Raw genomic sequence first — 25,081 nt, 5'->3', positions numbered from 1 at the left:
TTACCCTCTCATTAGCAATGCATAAGGGTTCAAGTTTCTCCATCTTCTCACAAATACTTGATATAGTCTTTCTTTTTGACTATAATCATTCTAGTGGGTGTGTAGAGATACCTCATTGTGATTTTATTTGCATTTCTCTAATAATTAATGATGATAAGCACCTTTTTTGGTGCTTTTTAGCCACTTTTATATATTCTCTGATAAAATGACTATTCCAATATTTTACCTTTTAAATTACATGTTTACCTTATTATTGAGTTGTAGGAGTTATTTGCATATTCTAAATATGTGGCATTAAATATCCAGGCTGTTTTCAGTTTGCCCTGCATTTTTATTATCCTCTAGTCCCTTTTGTTTGAGTCTTGTATTTCATATGTGCGGCCTGAGGGTAAGGCAGGAGTGTGAGAATTGCTTAGAGGCTCTGTTTCTACCGAGCACGTGTATAGACTCCGTGAGGAATCTGCTTGCCCCAATCAGGCCTGTAACCTCAGGCTACTCAAGTGGAGCCATTGGCCTTTCCACTTGTTTGTGTCAGAGAAGTTACTTCCACTGAAGGTGGGTGTTAACCTATTGTCCCAATTGGAGTGAGTCACCTTCAACTTTTTCAGAGAAGCTTTTGGTCCTAATGGCCTGCCACACCTTGGCAGAACCTCCATGTCACCTGTTGGAGGAGGAGGTAATGGGGAATGCCCCAGTCCTAGGCCTGAATGTTATAGACACCCATTGTTCTTACCCTGATTTCAGCAGTTTATCATAAGCTATTATATGACTGTGGTCGAATTCCAGAGTGATGACATGATTATTTTTGGTCTATTTTGTCTAGCAGTAGTGTGACTTCTTGGTGAGAGGATTTGTTGATCTACTTGGCAATAGCCCAAAAGTCCTGACCTTAATATCTCTGACTTATACTTTCTTCTTTTTAATATATGCAGTTAATTCTATGTATTTCCTTCTAAGAACAGCTCAAACTGCATTGCGTAAGTTTTGATATGTTTATTTCATAATAATTCAGTTAGGAACATTTTTAAATTTCCATTTTGATTATTTGACTCATGGGTCATTTATAACTGTAGTGCTTATATACTATATACATTATGGAGTTTTTAGTAATCTTTCATTATTGATTCCAGCTATCATTAAACCATTTTCAAGTAACATACTCTAAATCAGTTATGATTCCATCCCCAAAGGGCATTTGGCAATATCTAGAGACATTTGTTGTTGCCATAACTGTGGGAGGGGAGCTGACACTGGCATTCAATGGATAGAAGCCAAGGATATTGGTAAGCATCTAAAAATGCATAGGCAGCTTCTCACAACAAAAAATTATCTGGCCCAAAATGCGAATAGTGTCAAGGAGGAGAAACCCTGAATTTTGCTGAGACTCACAAAGTCTATCTTGTCATGAATTCTGGTAAATATTCCATTTCTACTCAAACAGAATGTAATTTTGTCACTCTTTGATTCAGTGTTCTCTATAAGATTTATGTTTGTTAATTATGTTGTGAATGGGTTCTATATTCTTAATAATTTTTTTGTGTGTGCGTGTTCTACCAGTTACTAAGAGAAGTATGTTAATTACTCCCATTTTACTCACGGCTTTATTTACTTATCTTTTTAGTTTTTTATATTACTGCTTCATATATTTTGAAGTAATTTTTTAAGTTCACATATAAATTTTTCTATCTTCCTGGCTAATACACATTTTGTCATTATAAAATTATCTTTAGTAAAGTTTCATGCCTTATCTGATATTACACTAAGTTTCTTATGGTTAGTGTTTCCACATCTTTTTTTTCCACCCTTTTATTTTCAACCTCTTTACAAGTTGCTTAAATTGCCTCTTGTATTTGCCTCATTAAACATCTATTTCTGAATTTAAAATTTTCAGTAAAATAGGAATGGATTGTTAATGTAGAACTTAAATTTATAAATTAACAAAGATATCAAATACATAGAAATAAATCTAACAAAAGAAATGGAAGAATTTTACAAGGCAAACTGTAATATTTTTGAGGAATATTTTAAATAAATTGAATGATATATCACCTGAGATCAGAGGACTTAATATCTTAAACATGTAATTTCTTCCCAAAATAAGTCTATATAATCCTAACAAAAATTCTAGCAGGTTGTTTTCTGTGGCAATTGGTAGGTTGATTTAAAAATTTACACGGAATTCCAAAGGAATGAGAAAAGATGATCTTGAAAAAAAGAACAGAATTAGAAAATTTGCTCTAATGCATACCAAGTTTTTGTAAAGGTAAATTAGTTAAGACAATTAGGTCTTGTTGAAGGAGAAATAAACTGATGGAACACAATAAAGTGTCTAAGAACAGGCCCACAAATATATAAATACTTTATTATTGGCAAAGATGACATAGCAGAATGATCTTTTTTAAAAAATGGTGATATTTGTGTGTTACAACAAAGCAAACTTGGTTACTACCTTATACCACAGAAATAGTGAATTCTCAAGGTGGATTGTAGATATCAATATGAAAGGTGAAACATTAAAGTTTCTAGAAGATAACAACATAACACAATATATTTGTAAAGTTGATGCAGCAAAGATGTTTTAAATGGGAAAGAAGGAAAGAAATAAAAAATTAGATTATATAAAGGTAAGTATATTTGCTCATCAACCCAGTAGAAAAGTGGGCAAAGGATAAGAGATAAATCATAAAAACTGAAATATATATCACTAAACGTTTGAAAATATGCTGTCTCACTGCTAATCAGTTCTCAAAAACATATAAAATAAAGCAATATATTAAGATGCCATTCAATGTTTATTTAATTGGAAATATGAAAAAGTATGACAACACAAAATGCTTATGAGTTTGTAAATTATTGGGAAGTATGATATAGTCCTGCTGGCGGTATAAAATGTCCCTAGATATTTGAAATGTCAAATGAAGTTAAAGACACACAGCCCACATACGGCCCAGAATCTACCATGAATCTTATCATAAAGAAATCCTCACGTATGTCCAAGACTATAAATGAACAAGAATATTTGCTACAGCATGACTTTCTATAGTGAAAAATTAGAAACAAACTAAATATCCATCAATTGGAGAAACCCGAAAATTATTGAACTACATCTATTGACATTGACAAATCTTGCAAAGGTAATGCTGGATGGAAAAAGCAAGTGTAGAATATAAGGTCAGTATGATAGCATTTAAATGAATCTGAAACAGTCTGCAAAATATTATACTATATATTTCTTGGATTCATACATATGTAAGAATGCCATAAAAGCATATATGGGAATTATAAACACCAAATTAAGGACAGTAGATTCCTCTGTGGAAGAGTATTGGGAAACAGAATGTGGGAGGGGCACTTAAGATGTACAGGAGTTTGTAGGGTTGTTTTTTTTTATAGGATAAAGACATTCAAAGGAAATAAATCAAACTGCTACAATTTGCTGAACTTGAGTGTTGATTATTACATCACACTTGTGTATTTTTCTCTATTCTTGAAATACATTTTGTGATAAACTATACAAACAACTAAATAATGATTGAGAATGGAAAAAAAGGGAAAAGGGATATATGATTTCCACAATAGATAATGGGCTATGTCTATTAGCATCGTGAACAACAACAACAAAAAAGACTTATGCATGTAACCAGGAGTGAAGTTGTTATTCAAGTAGAGGAGCAATGTGAAGACATTTTCACATGTGACAGAACTTGAGCATATAGCATCCTTTAGTCCTTTTTATTTCTTTTTGGGGGGTGGGGTGGGAATAAAACCACTCAATGATGAAATCTGGCCTAATGAAAAAGAATGGCAACTATGTAGTAAAAAGAGCATGCAGTATTTAATGTCAGAAGCCATATCTAAATGTGTAAATCTTGCTGATAGGATAAAACTATGACTTTGGCATGCAAAGAACTCAGAGGGTGCAGCACTGAAGTTCTCTCTTGAGAAAAGGACTCCATGATCAAATCTAACCAAGCAGGAAGAATTAGAACAAAACACACAGAAATGGAGAAGTGCCACAGAAATCACTGGTGGTGAGCAGTAAATTAATTCAAATAAAAAACTAAGATAATTATGATTACGAAATGTAAATGTAATTCTTGGCAAGGAAATTTGGAAGATGGGGGTATGGGTTTTGACAAGAAGTACAGAAGGGCTACTTTTGTCTCCCTTAGCATGGATCAATCACTACTGATTAAGATTGAAGTGAGATTTCAAAAAGTATATAATATTGCCATAATCTCTTAAAGGTGGAAATTCATTTTTTTAACCTCAGATCATGTAGACATTTATATATTTTGTGGTAAAGAAACAGCTGAAGTTAAGCAATTCCCTTAATTTTCATTGTTTTCCTTTTTTCCTATTAAAATCAAATTACATTTAATGTTTTCATTTAAGTAACATGGATAGCATAATCCCGTTTTAGTAAGGTTTTTTTTTTTATCCATCCATCCATTCATCCATCCATCCACGTGCATCAAGAGCAATCTAGAAGAATGTCATCTAATTTGATGAACTATTTATGAGCAGTATGATTTTAGATATTATTTTTAATTTTTTGTTTTGGTTGTGTTTTTCTTTCTTCTTTCTTCTTTGCCATATTGTTTGAAAAGTTCCTAAGGAACACGCACAATTAAAGAAACAGACTGTAAAAACATTGTTTCAAAAATCAAAATGGGGGAGCAGAACGAGGAGGTTTTGTGTAGGAAAACTGACAGCTCTGGATAATTGACTATGGGGATCAAAGGCAGAGGAAAATTTAGAATCCTGCTGAGATTTTGAGGCTGTGCCACAGGGAGAATGAGAGAACCACAAACAGTATAGGGAACCCAGCAGAGAGCACAACTGATGGGAGAAACAGATTTCTTCAGCCTAGGATATATGCATTTCAGGGGTTATAAGTATAGAGATGTAAGGTTAGAGGCTGGAAGACAGAACCGGTTAGGAAGACATGTTTAGGAGTAAATGCTCAGGAAATGTGAGTGGCGTCATGGAAAGGAATGAGGTTCCGGGAGTGGTGTGTGCTTGGGTGGCAGGGGTAGGGAGGGCGTCTGTGGGTCCTGACATGAGTTGACACCATGATTGCTTTCAGGCAGGACCCATGAAAGGAGATACTCTGTTAACAGAGTCATCTCCAATCACCAAGCACAAAACCAGAGCAGAAAGGGGCTGAAGTGACGATATCTTAGCAGCACAGGTTGTCCAGCCTTACCTTGACACTCCACAGTGCAGGTTGCCATTACAGCATTTACTCTGGGCCCCTGCCATTCTCAGATTTCAGGCTCTCCTTGGGTCAATGTGACTCTGGAATTCTCTTTCCACTTTAGCATTGATGGTTGGCATTTGGAGAGGGAGACAGTCACGCCACAGTTGATTTATCACCCTGCCTGAGGCGCCAAAAAATTTTCAGACTCGGAGCCTATATGTGCCACTGACTTTTTACCAAATATTATTTGTTGGATTTTTTAAATGAATGCACTTATAAAGTCCTTAGGTTATTTGATAATGCTTAACTATAAGCCAATGTCTTGCATTAAGAACTATTAAATAAATAAATTCCTTATTAAGTGGGCTGGAAGGCCAGGCTAAAGATTACACACACATCTGCTGTCATCCATCATGCCTTAATGCCAGTTAACCATCACTTACCGGCTGCCATTAACCAAGCCGGGCTTTCCCACCAGGTGATCTTGGTTACCACCTGTTACTTTGGCTGGGTGAGAGGCCTAGCTATGGATTTTTATTTAGCAGAAATATTTGACTTTGGCAGATTGTTAAAAGAAATAATATTTCAAAATAATGCCACAGAGTAATATTTATGAAACTATTTGCACAGCGTAACTGAGAAGCTAGCTCTCCTTGCCCATTATAAATCACTCTCCAGCCGGTCAGAAGAGGTTTGCCAAATATTTAGATACGGCAAGGATCTGCTGCAGAGATCATTATATTAAAGGAATTAGAGTCATCAGAAGGTACTAGTGTAGGAAAATGCTGGCAGCACAAAAATCAAATGCAGAAATGTGAACAAGAACTGGAAGACCGAAACCCTTGACTCGGAGGGCAATGCAGAGAACAAAGGGAGAGTAGAAAACCCACACCAAACCAGTGAGAACCACCCTGCCCCCCCCTTGTGCCCTTCCCCAGCTGGAGCACACCCATTCGGGTGGCTGATCCTATGTTATTACGACTTGGCAACATCACTTGGTCAGGAAAGGATGTTTTTAAGTTTTCTGAACACTTCCCACTGGCTCTGTCCATTTGTTGTTGCCATTCTGGAGTCAGGGCACGACAAGGATTGGAATTGACATACATCAAACTCTGCATGTCCTGGAGCCGGCCTCGACGGCTCTGTCACTGTCACGTCCAGCTCCATCACTCCTGGACGCTCAGTGCCTGCGCCCATGACACCTGTCAGAAACTTTCAAGTGTCTGCTCATTGCTTCATCACGATTGCTTGCCCAACCTGGGCAAGGAAGGGATGACATTTGGGGTGAGGGAGAAATGGGCAGTGCCTTCTACTTTCTGCCTCCTGCAAATGTCAGTTTGGGTTTTCTCTCAACATATCAAAGTTTTGACCCAGTCGCCTTGTTATTTAGAAGTGCATGCAGTGGCAACCAGGTTTGAAAACAATGTGGGAGAGAGAACTTGGGCAGACGTCCTTAGAAAATGATGCATTGTGAGGAAGTTAAACAAAAGAGGCAGCGCATGAGGCTATCTTTGCCCTTTGGAAATGTGCTGCTTTGAGAGATGGGTGGATGCACTGAAGTCATCTGCACACACAGATTCCTTTGCATTATGTTTTTTTCTCTTTCCATTCAAGTGGAATAATTTGGCTTATGAGATATCCAAATTAGGAGGTTTTCTTGGTGGAAGGTTTTAGTCGTCTATTGTTTTACTTTTTCTTCTTCGTAATAATGCTTACATTTTAATAAAGGATGGAGGGGTAACGATACAGTCTTAATTAAAGCCAATCCTGCACAGTGTTGCAAGCTCTTATGGACGCAGGTCTGTAATTCACTTCTCATTATCATAATTTGGACAAATATGTAAATGAGGAAGTGCTGCTTCCAGTCCATCCACATTTTTTTCTCAATGGTTTTAACATATGCAGAGGAGCATGTCAGAGTTCTCTTGCCTATCTTTTACCAGGACAAAATGAGTGTTTTGGTTTTTCTTAGTCCGTCCGACCTATTATAACACTCCCAACGTGTCAAAGAGTAAAACTGTGTCATTCTACTGATTCATCTCCCATCAGTTTTCAGTGTGCTTAAACTCTTGCTCTTGCCATCAAAATGTCGCCCAAATCTTGTGTGCTGCTTTTTATTTTATTTTACTTTATTTTATCCCCCACAATAAATAATTCTCTTCCATTTACAGCAGCAGATGTGCCTTCTCAAAGCAGGGCATTCAGTTGGGGCTGATGGGGCTGGCTTCTTACGGGGGAAGCATCTTGTCAATTGTCCCCAAGGCCTAGTGATTACTAAGCTGTCCTGTGGGGTCTGTGCAAACAAATGCAGAAGAATGCGTGAAGGCTTTGGGGTCAGACATGGTAGTTGACCCCAGATCTGCCCCAACTCTCTTCTGAGCCTGGAGCTAATGACCACCCTTGCGTCTTCTATCCCTGGATATAGCAAGGGAAGATAGAATCATGATTTGCCTTGCTCGTGAGAACTACTGAGGCCCACATGAGATAACTATTCTAGGTTGGAACAGGAGGTTGCAAAAGTATCTAGGTAACTTGCACAAAATAGGAGAACTATTTGTACCCAGAAATGAAAATATAACAAGACAACCACAAGAGTAATAGAGAAAGCAGGGGAGACTTTCCAGGCTTTCTCTAGAGGGTAAAAGGGAAATGGGGAGAGGAAAGGAGGAAAATACATAATTCTAAAAGGCCCCTAGGGGCTGCGCAGAGGAGCATGTCAACAGCAATGGTTATCTTTGCACGGCAGCCGTTGGCCCCTCTTGGCTCATACCAAGGGTGGCACAGCTTGGAGGCCCAGGGAATTCAGGGCGAGGAAAGCAAACCCGTGGAGCAGATACCTCCCTCCATGTCCAGGTATCTAACATCAAGTAACACTGGCTCTTACAGAGTGCAAGATTCCAAGGAGAGGGAAGGGCTTGCTGAGAAAGATGGGAGCAATTCCCAGGTTGACATCTGGGCCATCAGCCCCTCAGACAAAAATTCGCAAGGCCTTGGACAAATGGGCATGGCCACAGGGCCTTGTGTGTGGACAGGGAGGTCACCACGAAAGAGGTCCTTGAACCCACACAAGCTAGCCTCATCCTGCAGCTGGCTAGGGTAACAGGACTCAGTGCCTGTTTGTGAATGCAAGGAGATGAGCGGAAACCATTCTCTCCTTTGCTCAGTGTTCCTTTCTGGCCCGGAGAATGGAGAAGGTCACTCTTCAGAAGTAGAGCCTCTAGCCACCCCAAGGGAGGAATGAATCTGATGTGGGAAATTGGGCTCCAGTCTTGGCATGTGCTGCTCTGCCCGTCTGGGCTCTCTCTGTATGCTGCTTGTCTGCCTGCCTACAGGACATTGATTTTACATTGTGTTGAGGTTGCCAGCAAGTAGGTAAGCCCACAGGAGCAGAGCACCTTGACCGTGCAACAGGCAGCCAGACTATGCAATCTAAGCCGATGCCATTCCACACACTTGAATTTAATTTTATCAACAATAAAGATGATATTTGGGTCTCTGTCTGACTCCCATGTCTATTTGTCATTGCTTTTGATTCCTGGAGGGAAGGGTTATTGGAAATCTTAATTGGAGATTCTTGCTGGTAAATCAAATGGGTCCTCTCTCTAGCAACCTCTGAGGGAAGTTGGAGAACACTGACATCATAAATAGAACTGTAGGAAGTGATTAAGAGTGATCACAGCTAAATTCTCAGAGGCAATGCATGATTATAAACTGTGCGTTGACCTTCTAATAATTCTCCCCATAATCCTCGTAGGGACTGTACTATATTGGAAATGACTTGTGTTAGAGGTAGATTATGTCAACACATAAAAGTAAAATTTAGTAAGTGTAATTGTGAAGCTGTGAACTTAGTTCTAAAAAGCAAACTTTACAAATATACAATAAAAGAGTACAGCTAAACCTAAAGGGAGACACAGTAAATATAAATAAAATTAGGGTTTACCAGTAACCTCTATGATTACAAATGTGAAGGCCAATCAGAACTTTTAATGCAGAGATTAAAGTCTCATCTTATTCTGCTCTGGTGGAACGACTCCTAGAATTTTAAGGTCAGATTGAATGTGACACTGAGTAGGACATAGGGAAGGCTGGAGCAGGCCCGCAGGAGACAAAGCAGGATAGTGAGGCGAAGGGACCATGGGAACTGAAGAAGGGGATATTCTAGCTCCTGGAAAAAAGAGGAGGAGTGATGGCCATCTTTAGATATCCAAGTGGCGTTCCCATGGAAGAGGATGCTAGCTTTGTGTCTATCAGAGGACATAATGGTGACTATTAGGAAGAGTGTCCTAACAATTAGATCTAATTGGAATAGAATGCCCCCTAGACAGTGACTCCATAGTTATCAGAGTAAATACAGAATTCACACATTAGGTAAAGAGTTGAATGGGGTGAAGTATTATATAGGTATCCTGGTCTGATATGTTGTCATTCTAGGAATTATTCCTATAACACTTAGCATAGACTTGAATTGTCATATCTCTTTAATTCTGAATGTGGCTTCTCTTCTCCTCTTTCCTTACGCAGGGTGGTGAACTTACTGCCTTACACTTGAACGTAAATGTTTCCTGAATAAGTGAATTGTAGGCCCTCAGATCCTGTGGGTGATAGTGATAAGAGGCTCAATAATATTTGCCTAGTGGATTAATGAACAAAGCATGTTAAGTATTAGCAGAGTTTCTTTTCTCTTTCTCATACTATTTATTAACACAAGCAATTCTTCCTAATTTGGTAATAGTTGTCTTCAATATTCTTTACGTTACAGTGGAACACAAGGTGCTGAACCGCCTCGAGACATCTGAAGTCTGAAAAAGAGAAATATAGTTTACATTTTACAAAGGATGTTCCCATCCATTATTTCTTTATAATCTTCAAAATAACACTCTGAGGTTAACATTTTCCAAGTGAGGAAACAACTCCCCGTGGTAGGAAAGGACTTGCTTAAGGACACAAAGCCAGGAAGTAGCAGAGCCAGAACCAAGGACAAGGTCCGTGAATTCTAAACTGCATGCTCTTTCCCCTGTACGTCAAATGCCTTCAAAACGGTCCTCTGTGAAAAAAAGAAAGGTTGCTTGCTTCTATCTCGTTAAGTTAGGAAAACCCACCTACTCCTTGTTTTCCCCACGTTCTCTCTCTCCTGCATTCAGTAAAGCCAGTTGTTCACAGAGCATATGACCCTCGTTTGCCTGGCTGCTGAGCTGATGGTGAATATGATGGTGAATATGAATATGTGAATATGACCATGATATAACTTGTCTTTATAAATATCTATTCCTTGCTGGCTTGTGAAACTACTTGCTTGAAGTCTGATTCTGTTTGGCAGGGCAACTGTAAGTTGGCACAGTTACCCTAGGTTAGTCCATTGCAAGGCACCTCACTTAAAGGGGGGCAGGAAGCTGGTGCAGTAGTTTAATACCAGGACTGCTGGCAGCTCCCACCTTGTGACCTGGGATTTCAAGATGATCTTGAAGAGAGGCTGTTTGAAATATGATCAGACATGCCCTGACAGTATGCTTGCTGCTACTTAAGTGCTTTGGAGAAGGGACATATATTAAATGTGTTCAGTACTTTCCTTTCCTCTTCAATCACATCTTCTCTCCCTGTTTTCCCCTTCTCCCTTCATGAGGAAACAGCCAAAAAGTAACATGTTCTCATAATAACCAGATGAAGTTCATCATATTAATTCATTTAATAATCACGAGCACTTACAATGTGCCTGATGCCAGGCTAAGTTATGGAAATCCAGAACTGAAAAATGCTGTTTATGCAATCAACAAGTTACACTCTATGGGAAAGAGCAATTAGGCAAACAGGCAAAATAGGTTATTAGTACTATTAGTACTATTAGTACTATTACTGAGGTATTTTCAAGGTGCTATGATTGGTATTACTGAAGAAATTATCGATGGAATATAAATGATAACCTATACATAACAAAAAACTTTCCCAAGCAGAATAAGAGTAGGCCTACAAAAGACTCACCACATATCAGGTAAATTCATGAAAAGAAACCAACACTTAAATATATAATGAAGAAATTTAATTTTGTTTTATTAACTGTCTTAGTTTGAATAAAAATTTCCAGCACGAGCAAATAGTGATCATTTCTGGAATAAAGCTTCCCCTCCTAAAAACCTTAATTATTGCTTAAATAATTTAAATTGTGACTATAGTTCATTATAGAACAAAGTAGTGCCATTTTTAACATTTTATATTTTCCCTGGAGTTTCTAGTTGCCTTTATTTTATTCTTGAAGTGTTTTTTACATTCCTTTGGCCTTTTGCAGATAGCCTCCTGGTTTTTCCTTTGAGAGGCTTTTTGAAATATCACCCTTTCCTTTCTCTTGAGTGAAATCCACTGGTTCTTTGTAGCTCCCCTCACAACACTTCCATTACAGATCATTGCCCAGAACATAATTACATGGCCAGCTGAATGCAAAAATAAAATTCAATTTGTCATTAATTGACATGTATCCTCAAGTAGCTTTCTGTGTCAGTTTGAATTATGTGCAGCTGCATATAAGAGTATAATCAAAAATAAATGTAACTTAAGCAAGACAAAAAATTTATTTTTCTATTACAAAGGGAAATTTGGCAGTACAGAGCTGAAATAGTGGGCTCATATCGTCATGAGGGACATAGTTTTCATATTGCTTTTTCATGATCTTCCACCTATGGCTTTCGTTCTCAAGGAAGCCAAGGAAGCCAAAATGAATGTTAGAGCTGCAGCTACTATGCCTACAAATTAGAAAATGACAAGAGAGAAACAATCTCTCTCTTTTAAAGATATCTCCTTGTAACCCCCTTTACAATATATCCATTATACATCATTGGCCAGACCTTGGTCATATAGCTCTCTACTATAGCTGCAAGGGAAGCAGAGAAATGTGTGTTTTTTTTGTTTTTGTTTTTGTTTTTTTAGCTTAGCTAGAATATGTCTAAGGAAAACCTGTTTTTTATTGCTGACTTAGGAAAAAAAAACAACCATGAATGGATCATTGTGGGGAACAAATTTCTATTTCTTCCATGTCTGAAAATATCTTTACTTTGATCTCATGTTTGTTTCATATTTTGGCAGAGTAAAGAATTCCAACTGAAAATAATTTTTCATCAGAACTTTGAATGCATTTTTCTACCATCATCGAACATTTCCTGTAATGGTAGCAGGCTAGTCCTATAGAGGTGTCATACTTACCTGATTTATTTACTTATTTGTTTTTACTCTCTGCCAACTTTTAGTTCTTTATCCTTAATGTTCTGAAATTTCACAATAATTTTTCCATTTATTTTCATTCATCATATCCTTTAGCTCTTCAAAATTTTGTTCTATTATTTCTTTGATTTTTTTTTCATTCACTTCCTGTATCTTTTCTTTCTATAACTTTCCTTTAATTGACTATCAGGGCTCTTGGATTAGTCTTCTGTCACTTACTTTTTCTGTCATATTTTTGTTTCTATGTCTTTCTACTTCATTGAGGAAGGTATCCTGGAAATTTTTTTCTTTTATTCCTTCAACCCAATTCTTCTACTGAATTTTTTTGGTATAATATTTTAATCATCAAGATCTCATTCTTGTTCTCTGAATCTTCCTTTTTCACAGCACCCTATTATGTTGTGAATGCAATATGAGCCTACATGTCTCTGAGAATATCAATAAAGCCTTTTCTGGCTATTTCATTATTGAATTTCTCTATTTCCTTTGAAACACTTTCTTTGTTTATGTCAGAATCAATCTCATGTCATCTTTTATTGTTCAAATATTTAGTGATTCTTGGTTTTCCATTCACATCTGAGAATAAAGACATGTAAAAATTTCTGTTAATATAGCTCATCAAAAAAGCTCCTAATACTGCCAACATTATGAAGCAGGAGAATACACACACACACACACACACACATACACACACACACACACACTTGAGCTTGAGGATAGGAAAGGAAAATCTGTAGCTTTCAAAAATAAAAAAGAAACTCAAAGGCACCGCTAAGTATAAAATTAAAGGGCAAGTGGCCCATAAGAGGACCATATTTGATCATAAGATAAATACCTAGGGACAAAGGTTTTACGATCAACTCCCGTAAGCATGGTGAACTGATTCTGGTCACCTGACTAAGGCTCTGAGTCTGGAAGGACATGAAATAGGATACAACCAATTGCTCTGAACAATATGTCGTAAAAATCTTTATACACACGAAATTGGAAACCCAAGTGTACACAGTGGAAGAAATGGAAGCTAGAATCCACACTCCACTCCTACTAGGGAAGGAATTATCAGCAGAAACTAAACATAGTATCTGCCGTGGAATTGGTGATGTCCACAGGGTCTTAGCAAACACAAATTGAAAATTGTCTCATAGAGTTATCCATAGCATCGAGCATCAAGTGCTATCTTGGCAAACAAATGTCAATAAAAAGAAGAAGGAAGAGGAGGAGGAGGAGGATTATAAAGGAAAAAAATCATAATGAGATTCAGAAAGTACAGCAAGCAGAAAAATTAAATCCCAAGAACTATAGGTCATAAACCAAGCTGATAGAAACAAAAAAATAGGCAAATCTGGCAGAAAAATGACTTTCTAAAAATAAAGAAGACATAGCTAAAATTTTCCAATTTTGATGAAAACTGTAAACCCACAAATTTGAGGAGCACAACAAATTCCTAACAGAATAAAGAAGAAACTACACCACAGCGTATCATAATCAAATTACTGCAAACTAGTGATAAAGTGAAAATCTTCAAAGCTACCAGAAAATAAAAAGCCACATTATATACAAAGGAATGAGATTAGAAGAACCACAGATCAGAAATGATGCAAGACAGAGCACAGTGAAATGACATCTTTAATGTGCTAAAAGGAAAAAGTGTCAACCTACAACACTATATCCAGTGAAAATATCCTTCGAAAAGGAAGGTGAAATAAGGCCATTTCTAAACAAGCAAAAGCATAGATAATTCATTGCAAGTAAAACCGCACTATAAGAAATAAGAAATGTTAAAGGAAGTTTTTCATGCTAAAGAATAACGTTTCCAAGTGGAAACAGATTTATACAAATAAATAAAGAACACTGGAAACTCAAATTTACACAAAGAAATAAAGAACACTGAGAATAATAAACAGGCGAATTAGAAAAATATGTGTATAAACTTTTTTCTTATTCTTAAAACTTCTCTAAAGATAATTTGCAGTTAAATAAAATGCATTATGCATTTTATAAATATGTAGAAATAAGATAAATAACAATAATAGCAAAAAAGGATAATTGGGGAGATGGAAGTATCACGTGGTAAGGTATGACGTTGCATTGGAAGTAAATTTAATTAAAGACATACTCTGACAGTTGAAGATTATTATTGTAATCTGTAGAACAACTGCATATACAAAAAAAGAGGTAAGGTGGAATACTAAAGCTATTAAATTAATCAATAAGAACAAAGGAAAAGACAACATAGAAACCGAGGAAAGATAGTACAAGTAGAAAGCAAATTGCCGGCAAAAAGCCAAATATACTGATAATTTGATTCCATGTACATTGTCTGATACTCCACTGGAAGGCAGAGATTGTTCAATTTTTTCAAAAAAGCAAGGAGCACCTATATGTGAATAGAAAAATAAATTTACATACAGAGACACAGTTAAAAGTAAAAGGATGGAAAAAGCAAATCATACAAACACTAAAATAGCAATATTAATAACAAAGTAGATTTTAGGACAAGGAGTATTACCTGAAATACGGCAGCACACTTAAAAATTGAAAATAACAAATGCATCAAGAATAAATAATCATGCTTAATGTGTAAACAGTATCTAATAACAGGGTTTCACAATGCATAAAGCAAAAGTTTACAGACTAAAGGGAAATATAAAACTTCACAATTACAGTCAGAGATTTCAACATTCATCTCTTAGATATTAATGAAAATGTATATATAGAATCATTAAAGACATAGAAAACTTAAATAAAATATAAACCAACTTGTGTTAGTTGACATTTATAGGACAATACAGCAACAATAGCAGTAGACACATTCTTTCCAAGTGCACATAAAACATCCACCAGACTAAAAGTTAAGCTCAAACACTTAGAAGTATCAAAGTCACACAGAATATATTTTCTCATACATACATATAGCAAATAAATACCAAAAATTAATCTGGAAAATATCCAACTATTTGGAAATTAAACAAGGTGCTTTTAAATAATCAATGAGTCAAAGAAGACATCACAAGTATGTAATTAAATATTTTTAAAGAATGATAAAGAAATCACTGCATATTAAAATGTGAAAGATGAAGCTAAAACAGTATTTAGTAAGAAACGTATTGCTTTAACTACTTATATTAGAGAACACAGTTTAAAAATCAATTGCCTAAATTTCCCTATTAGCAAACTAAGAAAAGAAAAGTAACTCAAAGTAAGTGAATGGGAGAAAATAACAAAGTAAATATGAAAATTAATAAAGTGGAACACATACACACGAGAGAAAAATCAATGAAACTAAACCTGCTTCTCAAAAAAAGATAAGAAAAATAATTAACTCCTAATAAACTCCTGGATCATGGGTTAGCAAAAGGAGATTAGTGGGACAACTCATAAAATATTAGGAAGTCCTGTACATTAAAAGCATTGTCCAATGTTAATTTTCTGGTTTTGAAAATGTAATTATAGTTATATAAGATGTTAACATTTGGGGAAGCTGGATGAAAGATATATAGAAACTCTTAGCACTATTTTTTTGGCAACTTCTTTGTAAGACTGACATTATTTCAAAATGAAAACGTTTTTTAAAAAAGAAAAGAAATTCGTTCTCTGAAAGACTCTGTTAAGAAATCAAAAGGGCAAGCTGATGATTAGGAAAAAATATTTGCAATGCATACATCTGATGAAGACTTGCATCAAGAATATATAAAGAAATTTCACAACTCAATCTTAAGAAGACACACAAGCCAATTAAAATCTTGCAAAATATTTGAACAGATATTTCACAAAAGAGATGTGAATGTCCAGTAAGCACATGAAATCATGCTAAAAATTACTGCTCACCAGGGAAATGCAACTAATATCACAATACTATAACAATGCATTTAAAAGTGATGGCTAAAATTTTAAAAGGCTGCCAACACTAAATATTGGCTAACGTGGAGAAACTAAACTCTCATACATTGCTGTTGGAAGTGTGAACTGGTACCTCCTCTTTGGAAACAGTTTAGAAGTTTTAAATGAAGCTAAGCATACTCTTAGAATATAATCCAGGAATTACACAGATAAGTATTTACCTCAAAGTAATAAAAATATATATCCAAAAACACATGCATTATTCAGAATACCTCAAGCAACAGTAATTAAAACAGTGTGGTTCTGGCATAAGAACAGAATATACACTAATGAAATAGAATAGAAACTCCAGAAATAAACCATTTTATGCATGTTCAATTGATTTGCAGCAAGGGTGACAAGACCTTTCAATGGGGGAAAACAGTCTTTTCAACAATTGGTGCTGGGGAAACTGGATATCTAAATGCAAAAGAATGTTGTTGGACCTTACATTATATACAAATATCAACTCAAATGGGTCAAAGGCGAAAATAAAAAGCTATCACTATAAAACATTTAGACAAAAACGTTAGGAAAAAAATCTTCATGATATTGAATTTGGCCATGATTTCTTGGGTGTGACACCAAAACACAGGCAACAATAAGAAATATAGATAAACTGAACTTCATCAAAATGTAAAACTTTGCCCAGATCACACAAGCAGGGAAAGTTCTGAAGAGCGTATGCTGCTGGCTTTGAAGGTGGAGGAAAGGGGCCAGAGCCAGGGATGGAAGCAGCGCCTCAGAAGCTGGGAAGGGCAAGGAGACAGAGTGTCCCCTGGAGCAAGTCCTGGGACCTCTTGTAGACTTGTGACTGCCAGCACATTAAGATAATAAACTCGTGTTGTCTTTAAGACAAAAAAAAAATAAGTAAATAAAACTTTTGTTAAACAAACGACACTATCAAGAAAGTGAAAAGGCAACCCAGAGAATGGAGGAAACTATTTGCAAATCATATACTGGATAAGGAATTAGCATACAAAATATATAAAGAACTACTACAACTCAAAAAATTAAAATAAGCCATTTCAAAAATGGGCAAAGGACTTTCACAGACATTTCTCTATGTTTGAATGGCCAGAAAGCACATGAAAAGATTCTCAGTATCACTAGTCATAAAAGAGATGCATGTTAAAACCATAATGAAATACCACTTCATAACACTAAATGGATATAATAACTAACAAACAAACAAAAAACAGAAATCGGAGCCTTTGTGTATTGTGGTTGGAAATGGTGCAGCTGCTGTGGGAAACAGAATGGCAGATCCTCAAAAACTTAAACATTGAGAATTACCACATATCCAGCAATTCCACTTCTAGGTTTATACCCAACAGTATTGAAAGCAGGGGCTTAAACAGATAGTTGTACGCCCATGTTCATAGCATCATTATTCACAACAGCCAGAAGACTGAAACAACTCAAATGCCCATCAAGATGAATGGATATACAAAATGTGGTATATACAATGGAATATTATTCACTTTTAAAAGGAATGAAATTCTGATACATGTCGCAACATAGAATGAAACTTGAATGCATGCTAAGTGAAATAAGCCAGCCACAAAAGGATAAATATTGTATGATTCCACTTCTACGATGAGGTACGTAGACTAGGCAAATTCATAGAGACAGAAAGTATAATAAAGTTAAGAGGGGCTGAGGGAAGGGGGGAAATGGGGAGTTATTATTTAACGGATATGGGATTTCTGTTTAGGATGATGAAAAAGTTCTGAAAATGGATAGTGGTGAGGTTTGCACAACATTGTGAATGCACTTAATGCCATTGAATCATACACTTAAAAACAGTTACAAGGGTAAATTTTATGTTATGTATATCTTACCACAATAAAAGGGTATGAAAAAATGTCCCCAAACTTGAAAACAGGCAAATGTCACGAAGGAAAATGAATAAACAAATTGTGGTATCTTCATACATTGGAGTACTACTCAGGAATAAAAAGCAATAATGTGGATAAATCCCAGAAGCATAATATTGAACAAATGAACCCAGGTACAAAATAAGTATATGCTATATGACTCCATTTATATGAAGTTCTGGAAAAAGCAAAACTAATCTATAGGGACAGAAATAAAGCAGTTGCGTAGGGTTGGAGTTTCTGATCGTAAAGAAGTATGTAAGAGACCTTTTAGGGGTGATGGGAATATTTTATAACTTGATTGGCATTGTGAATATATAGGTGTACGTGTTTGGCACAATTATTGAACTCTAAACTCATAATGAAGGTATTTATTGTTCTATTGTATGTAAATCATACCTTGATAAAGTTGATGAAAGAAAGAAAGGGAGGAAGAAGGGAGGGAGGGAGACAGGGAGAGGGAGGGAAAAAAATCACACAGCTATAGCAATTACAACAGGGTAATATTGATTTAAAAAAAAAAGACAATTATGCACTTTGAATAAGAGAAAGTCTAGAAACAATTCCACACACATAAAGAAATTTGGCAATGACAGACATGGTATTGAAAAGGAGAAAAAACATGAAGTAGAACATAAACCAGTTTTGTACACCTGAAACTAATAAATAAATTAATTAATAAAAAAAAAATAAAAATAAAAAAAAAATAAAAAAAAAAATAAAAATATACAGAAGTAGGATGATATTTGGATTTTAAAAAATCACTTGGGAAGCTATTGGAATTTTCTAGGAAAGAAGTGATGGTGTCTTGTCCTAGTGGAGACAGAAAAGAATTCATGACTAAATAAAGTTACAAAGTGTATTTTCAAAAAAAAAAAAAAAAAAAAAAAAAAAACGTTTAATTCTATATCTGCATCACACCAATATACAGTACATTCCAAAAGGATTAAACACCTAAATATGCAAGACAATATTTTATAGCTTTTAGAAGAAATTATAGGAGAATAACTTCATGATTTCAAGGTATTGCAGAATTTCCTCAGATACATCAACCCCCCTGCACGTCTCCCATGTACATATGATAAAATTATGATATTTGATCAGATCAAAATTGTAACTATGTCTCCCAAAAGACAATAAATAAAGTTAAAAGGTACATCACAGACTCACAAAAATATTTGCTAACACATTAAAGCCAAACTTTTGCCTCTGGATTATTCAAGGAATCCCAAGAGTCTTAGTACAGTTTTCAGCTTTAACCTAACCAGAAGTGCAAGGTGCTGCTAACGTAACATTAAGATATTTGAAAAGTTAACTATTTATGTTTTAAAATACTGATATGTTCCTGATTAAAATTCAACCTAACTACTGTCTTGTGCCACACATCTTTCTTGTTGATTTTCAGACTTCATAAAAAGTTTCCTCAGCTGTTGTTCGGTGATAGAAAGAATTGCATTTATCATCCTGGTCTTAAGATCCTCCAAAGAAGGAAGTTTTGATGAACACATGGCAGACAGTTTGCACGTGACCTCATGACAAAAAGTCTAATGGAGAGAGATCAGGTGACCTAGGTCACTGACGAGAGGTTTCCTCCACTATGCCATTGTCTGAGAAAGCGTCATTCAGAAACTGTTCCACCCAAATAAGTTTAAAAATGTACTTTTCAAACCCACTAGAGTAAGTAGAAGAGCAATGTAAGAAATTATACTGCAAAATCATATATTTGTAACTGTGTAGCAAAGCATTTCAACTTCGAGAATCATTAAAGCTTAAAACTTCATTAAGACTTGAAACACTTTTATAATGAATGCTACACATTTCCAATGAAAACGACTTATTTTTCTTCCTCTCCACATTGTTTGATAAGTTGTTTTGCACATATTTGAGCTTATGTTGATAGATGTATACAAATTCATGATCATCTTTTTTATTGAGTACTTCTTCTAGCGATATTATACCATCTGCGTTAGTCAGGGTTCTCCAGGGAAACAGCCGATAGGAGATGCTCTGCCATCTGTAAGGTGGAGCCTCAGGAAAGCAGGTGGTGTAATACAGCCTGAATCGGAACCTATGAGAACCAGGAGAACCAATGGTATAAAACTGTCCAAGGGCAGGAGAAGGTGAGAGGAGCACTGAGGCAGAGGGAAAGGGACACATTCTGCCTTTCTCTGCCTTTAGTTCTATTCTGGCCTTTAGTGGACTGGATGACGCCTACCTACCCTGGGAAGGGAAATCCACTTTCCTGAGTCCACCACTTCAAATGCTAACCTCAGAGACACACGCAGAAATATTTAATCTGGGTACTTTAAGGCCAGTCAAGTTGACATACAAAATTGATGATCACAGCGTCCATCTTTGTTCTTATTTATAGAAAAGAGAGACATAGAGAGAGAGAGAACTGGTTCTAGTTCTAGTTCTCCTTAGGTGGGAGAAATAAGAGTTTATAATTAGCGGGGAAAGGCAAATATGGGGATCCATTCTTCTCAAATATAGACATAGATGAACAGAAGGACTTTCCCAGTTTCTGTCAAACTGTGTAGAAGCGAAAAACAACTTTCATGCGAAGAACTAAAACCCATTGGAAACTTTTCTTAAAAGCTAAATGTGAAAATACAAAGTTAAGAGAAGCCGTCGTAGATAAAATTTAGCCTTACGTAATGAAGCTAGATGGAAGCCACAGTTTAGTGTTTTTAGCTGTAAATTAAACCACTGTTGAGTGTTGACAGGACTAAGGATTTTTAAATATACATCAAATAAGCGATGTCCAAATCCCTCCCAATCTCCCCCAAGGGGTGTGACCCAGGCAGGGTTGGGATTACAGTGGTCTGAAATGGAATTTCTTACCCAAGGCAACTAGAGACATCAAAGGACTGAGGAAAGTAAAGGTCTGGGTAGAAGTGTCAAGGCCCAAGTTAGAAAAGTTAAGCCAGGAGGAATGTCTGAAAAAGTACTAAGACTAAATAAGAATGAATGGCCAAAATTAGAAGTGGCACTAAAGTCAGACATACAGCAAAGAATATAGGGTCAGAGGATAAGAACAGATGAAACACAATGGAAGCAAGAAGGGAAAGGGGGCTTTCTGAGTAAGTACCTAGAAAGCATGCTGGTCTAGCTTACAAATAGGCAGGGCATGGGGCAGAGATGTGGGTTGGTTGGCTTTGATACTTTAAAGACAGTACAGAATGGGTGAACAGAGGGCAGTGGTGACCCACGCTGGAGCCTGGGCAAAAGGAAAGGTTTTAATTTAACATTTGATATCTTGGTCATCATGATTTTTTTTGCATTAATTTGCTATTTTTAAGATGCTGCATTAAAATATTATCGGTCTTGATTACTGAGAGTTTTTGTGCCCACTTACAATTGCACCCAAGGTGAGTGTCGCAACTTGCCTTACACTAGTCTAGCTCTGGTGAACAAACAGAATTCAGAAGAAATGTTAAATTCATACTTTCTAATTATGGTGAAGCAAGAGAAATAAATGATGATTACTAAATGAAAACATGACACATGAGGAATACCACCCATGAAGTCTACACAACACTGAAACAATATACAACTGAGTATATGGACTTAGTTATAAAATGGTGACTAGTTTTAGAGTTCCCAGTCCAGGAATGATGCAAATATCATGGTCTGGTCTGTTTCAAAGCAGTCATCTTGAGAGACTATGCCCTGATTCCAAGAATGGAACTGATCATCTGAAAGACTTCCAAAATTTACTTTTTGAAAATAACCTTCAGAGTTTGCAGTTTACCATGTAATTATTTACACTTGGGTAGCACTTTATTTTGCAAAGCATTTTCATATATATTACATCTCACAAAATCACTTAATTCCCAGTTTGGAGACACACTGGTTATCCCTTGTATCTTCAGTGGTGTTAGCCTTAGCTGTCTTTGGACAGTTTCCTTTTTATCTCTTACCCAGCACAGAAACAGAAGACCAGAGAGGAGAAAAGTGAGGAGCAGAGCAGAGAACCCTGGTCATTTGGCTCTGGTGCTCCATTCATAATCATCCTCTTAGACGGAGATTTCCCAAATTTTCAACATAACTAATGACAGCCCCAGTGAAAGGCAGAAATCAGGATGTGGGATATCCAGCCTATTCATTCTTTTATTATACTATGCTAAGTGTCGGTATAAAGTCTTCAAAAATCTTATATCATAGAAAATATTTTTAATTTGAGGGTAGCTTGTGTTTATTTATAGTGTGCTTTAAAAATAAAAAACAAACAAACAAACAAAAAACTGACTCCAGGGAATGAATTGGGTCATAGAACTTTGCAGTGCCATTTTTTCCTTTTAGTCCCATAAAGCCTCACTTTACAAATGACTTGTCCAAGAGTTTTAAAGTTTGTTCCAAAAGACAAGTTCCAAAAATGTGTTGACAAAGATCTCCATCACCAGGAAACTGTGGACTTCACAAAGTACAAGGATGCCTTCCATAGAGATATCGCAGTAGAAAGAACATGGACTCTAGACCTAGACAGTTTGAATTAAAATCCTGGAGATGTGCCCCATTCTGCAGTAGAGAGCCTTTCGGGCCTCAGTTTGCATATTTTTAAAATGCGGATAAAGGACTCACTTGACGGAGTTTTTGGATGATTAAATTAGTTAATAAAAGTCAAAAGTTTCTACAGTATTTGAGCAAGTGCTAATTATCATTACTTAATTAGATTCATAAATTCTGTGCCCCACTCCTGACAGGAAAACATGTCTTTATTTTACAGTCACCAATCGAAGTTTTTAAGGTTTGGATGTTAAGTTACAAAGTTAAAATACGTTAGTTCTCTCAGTGCTGGATAAAATCCTTTAAGAGTGTCTGAGAAGAGTTAGTTTTATAAATAATGTTACTGTGCTTTGGAATTTCTCCCTAAATCTTCCTTTAATTGTATATATCTTATAGTTATCACGATATGCAAGTGTTATAATAAAGATTAGACCTTTGCTCGTAAAGTTTTAACTGAATGAAAGAGAAGAGCTTCCACTTCCACACTTTCAATCTCTGCTACAGAAGGCCTTGGTGTGTCCACAACCAAATCTATACAGCCTGCTGGACGCGTGGGTTATCACTGGAGAAGCAGGCCCCGTACAGCTGACACAGCATCTCAAATCCGTCCAAGGTGAAGTTGCAGATCATCTTGTCAATATGCTTCTTGGCATTCATTTCCCTTTCCTGTTTCGATCTTAACTCATTGTCATTGCCTTATGCTTTCACACTGTACGTTGTTCTACAAATGAAGGAAGTAGTTTATTTGTTTGATCCAAGTTATAAAAAAAGGGGGTGGGGGTGGTGGAAAATTTTCAAATGAAAATTCCTTTGATGAAAGACTCACCCTGTTTAATGTGCAACAGTATGTCTACAAACATAGCTTAATAGACCTCTGTGCACTGGAAACATCCTTTCATTCATTCATTCATTCATTCATTCGTTCATTCATTCATTCATTCATAAAACAATTATTTAGAGTGCCTGCTACATGCAAGGCAACTTTTAGGCTCGGAGCAGAACAAGTTCTTCCCTTTGTTTGGACAATAAATGACAAAACAAATATGTACTATGTCAAATGGTAAGTGCAACAGAGGAAAACAAAGCAAGGAAAGTGGAGTGTAATGGGTGGTGTGTGTGTGTGTGTGTGTGTGTGTGTGTGTGTGTGTAGCATGGCTGAGAAGGCCTCTCTAATAAGGTGGCATTTGAGCAAAGACCTGACCGTCAAATACAAAACCCAGAACCACAGTGTACTCATGGCAGACCAGTGTGGCTGGAGCAGAGAGACTGACGGGAGGATGGTAGGGATGATATTTGCATCAGTTTTTGCTTCACTCTCACAGCTGTGGGGACACCGATTTCTCTAGAGCAGATCACACAGGGCCATGTAGGCTTTTATAAGAACTCCGGCTTTTACTCCAAGAGAGATGGGAAAACACTGGAGGGAAATGAATAGAGGGCCCACAGCATGTGATTTAACATTTTTAAAGGATTGCACTGGCTTTCCTGTCAAGAATAGGCTGTAAGAAGGCAAGAGTAGAATCAGGAGACAGGAAAGGATGTAGCTGGAATTATTAATCCAGGTTAGAAATGATGGCAGTATGGATCAAGATGCTTACTCTAGGTAAGGTTAGATTATGGTTCCATTTGGAATTAATGACTCACTATCCTTTCTGTGCCTTAATTCATGTAGTTCTTTGGTCAACTCTCTAACTTGGTGCCTAACACAACTTATAATAATTATTTGTGTATATATTAGTCTCTTCCAGGCAGAAGTAGTCCAAAAGTAGTTGTCCGATTGCATTTCTAATTTCTAGCATACTGCAAGTACCTGAGAAATATTTGCAGAGTGAGGTCATTGGTGTACAACCTTTAGAGACATGAATTAGCATAAGTTTTAGAGACAGTTTCAAAACCAGATAGGACAACCTGAACCATGGAATTATTTGGAAAATATTTCTAGAGAAATCAGTGACCCAACAGTGATGGGACTGAATCAAAAGTAAATGCACATGTTAGAGATTTAAAAAATTATTTAGAGCCACTTTGTGCTTATAAGAGTCCTCCATATATATTTTGGCTAGTTTCTTGACGACCACATTTTAATAAAAATGCCAACTGTGGTATCTGGGTAAATGCTGATATCACAAAATAATTCTTGGAAAAACAACTGCTATGTTATATAACATGCAATGTGCTTATGCACACATGTGCATAAATGAAAAAAGAGTAAGAAGCCTATAATACTATTGCTCTTTAAAGGGGTCCATAGACCAAACTCACCAAGAGAGAATTGCAAAATCCATTTTAATATATGATAAGCCAGTATCGTGTCTCTATATTATACATGCAAATATTTGTAAGTGTAAAACTATTAGCCTTGCCTAATAAACCGGAGTTGAAATTTTGTTTATTTTTTTCA

The 25,081-nt window shown here is 36.3% G+C and overlaps 1 protein-coding gene across 1 annotated transcript in view; it reads right to left on the bottom strand.

Annotated features, from left to right (window-relative positions):
- Positions 1-9,891: 9,891 nt before the first annotated feature.
- LRMDA (leucine rich melanocyte differentiation associated) overlaps positions 9,892-25,081 on the bottom strand; it is a 1,035,628-nt gene continuing 1,020,438 nt past the window's right edge. The window contains exon 7 of the transcript XR_013995024.1: positions 9,892-10,005. The gene's annotated coding sequence lies outside the window, so the exon portion shown is untranslated. The remainder of the gene's footprint in view (positions 10,006-25,081) is intronic.

The sequence above is a fragment of the Rhinolophus hipposideros genome, assembly GCF_964194185.1.
Source record: "Rhinolophus hipposideros genome assembly, chromosome: 15".
NCBI lineage: Eukaryota > Metazoa > Chordata > Mammalia > Chiroptera > Rhinolophidae > Rhinolophus > Rhinolophus hipposideros.
The sequence above is the reverse complement of the archived record's forward strand: the minus strand, read 5'-3'. Positions and strand labels throughout refer to the sequence as shown.